The sequence below is a fragment of the Octopus bimaculoides genome, chromosome 6, assembly GCF_001194135.2.
Source record: "Octopus bimaculoides isolate UCB-OBI-ISO-001 chromosome 6, ASM119413v2, whole genome shotgun sequence".
Taxonomy (NCBI): Eukaryota; Metazoa; Mollusca; class Cephalopoda; order Octopoda; family Octopodidae; genus Octopus; species Octopus bimaculoides.
Window position 1 is genome coordinate 84096698 of NC_068986.1, and position 2843 is coordinate 84099540.

Genomic DNA, 2843 nt, shown 5'->3' on the forward strand with positions numbered 1-2843 from the left:
CGGAGAGTTAAGGTCAACAAAGAATAGGCATGACCACCCAAAGGTTTCAATTTCCTAAGAGGAATTAATAATACACTAAAAGCAAAATAAATTTTGTTGGGGAATGTTTTCAAATTTGCCTCAGACCTCTGACTAATAGATGCAAGTAGTTCTGAAGGGTAGACTTGTCATTCCAGGAGAGGTGGTCATACACTATAGTTTATACATACTGGCATTTTTTTTTTTTTATCTAATGCTATTTCAAGTAGAATAGGGGAGATTCGCGCACCATTCAAATTGTGAGAGAGATGAGTTTTGAAGAAGAGTTGTTGGCAATATGTAAAATCAAACAATTCCAAATGCAATTGAAATCAAAAATGTAGAATACCTAATGTGCCGGATTTACACATCTGCACGCACGAACTATTCGTGCCTATATGAGAAAAAAGTGTCTGGGAGAATAAAGAAAAACAGCAGAGAGGAAGATGTGTGTAAAAAAAGTGTAGCTACTTTTAGACTTTCTCAGAAAGTATTCCATTTAAATTGGGAGCATGTGGATAAGTATAAGTGCGTAACTCTGTTTTGGCGGTATTTGTAATTCGATTTTCCTCTTTAAAAATAATGCGCATTATCATAAATAATGAACGATAACGTAGGGTGGGAAGATTTGTGCTCCTGGAAACTAAAGACTGATTGGTTCCCAAAACATTGTCTACTAAAAATAAAATAACGTGTGAGTATACAATCATGCATAAATACATGAAACGTATGTACACGTTACACACACACATACATACATACATACATACATATACATGTGTATACACACACACACACACACACACACACACACACACATATATATATATATATACACACATTCATTATATATTAGTTACTCTATTGAATCGGGTACGCGATTTGCATAAATAACGCATTCGTGGCCTTTAGTGCGACTTATGAACTACGGATAGGTTATTGGTGTTCATTTTTCATATTTTGATATATTACGTAATAAACGTATAGATTTTTATTGTAACTGCTTGTCTAAGTTATTTATTTGCTTTTTTTCTGATGATAATATTTTTCAATCTAGGAACAAGACCTGAAATTTTGAGGGCAAGGGGCTAGTCGATTACATCGACCCCAATGCTCAACTGGTATTTATTTCATCGACCCCGAAAGGATGAAACGATGAAAAACAAAGTGGAACTCGGCAGAATTTGAACTCTAATTTGGACGAAATGTTGCTCAGCGTTTTTCCCGGTGTGCTAACGATTCTGCCACCTCACTGCGGTGATGACAACGACAACGATGGTTATAATGATGACATTTTCAAATCTTGGCACAAGTTGCAGCAATTTTAAAGGAAGAGGGCCCAATCGATTACATTGGCCCCAGTACTTAACTAGTACTTAATTTTTATAAATCCCGAAGCGATGAAAGGCAATGTTAGCCAACTCAGAATTTGAACTCACAACGAAAAGAGCTAGAAGAATTTTGCCCTATATGCTAATGATTCTGTCGGTAATACCTGAGGTCTTAGGCATACCAGACGTATTAGTAAGTTTACAAATGGCTGCCGTGTTTGGAACTCATACTGTGACTCTGTGGTGCGGACTGGAGCTGAGGCATTATTACAACCCGACCTCAAAAGATCTCTGTGTTGGAGAAAAACATCGCAAAAAAAAAGTGAGTGAAAATTATTTGAGGATGATTCCTGGCTTACCATTCATGTAAGAGATGCTAAATATTGTTTTAATTTGTCACTGTGAGAACGATCACAACCCAGGTAATTTTTTTCCTTTTTTCTTTTTTCTTTCAAATAACTTGACTTTGTAAATGAAAAATCTGGTGTGTCTGTTTTAATGGCCTATCAATGTATGATGATGAGTTTCTTTGCCTTAGGTATCGGAAAGATACTCGGCAAGAAATGGAAACAAAATTGAAAGAATAAAAATAGCAATAATAGTAATGATGATGATGATGGTGGTGATGATGACGATGATGATGATGATGATGATGATGATGATGATAATTATGATAATAATAATAATGATTTCTTTATTAACCACAAGGGTCTACAGTAAGATGTTTTTAGGGTGTGTGCCTCCCAACAAAACCAATAGCTAACAGACAAAATTAAACTCCTGCAAGCTCTTTATTAGAGCAAATATAGATCGCCCGACTTTGTTTAACATTTCTCATGTTCCCCACCAATATTTTCTGTCTTGCAATAATTTAAACCTAACCGAACATTCCATATTGGTTCTCATATATTAAACATCTACTAATTCTCTCTACAGTGAAGAAAATCTTTTCAGAAACAAACACGAACTGCCAATTATGTTCCTCGGTTGTTCTTATTCCATTCCATTTAGTCGTTAATGAATTCAAGAGACACTCAGACGCCACAATTTCTTATTTCCTTTTCCAATTTCTCTTAGTTTATGAATTTAATGCTGAATATCATCAATAGAGAAGATGACAATCTACAGACTGATGTATACTTGTCACACAACGTGGTCTTCCGTGTTTTATTAATGACTCAATATCTTAAAGTTCGCTACAATAAAGTAACAAACAACAGAATCTTATCTGCTTCCTTTACTTGTTTCAGCCATTGGGCTAATGGCGAACTGGGACACCGTTTGCCGAGTTTAGTCGAACAAATTAACACCAGTACTTATTTTTTAAGCTTAGGACTTATTCTATCGGAGTCTTTTGCTGAGCCACGACGTTACGGGTTGTCAACCACTGGTAGGGAGACAAGCGCACACACAAAGATACACACACACACACATACACATCCACCCATCCATATATATTTCTCTCTCTCTCTCTCTCTCTCTCTCTCTCTCTCT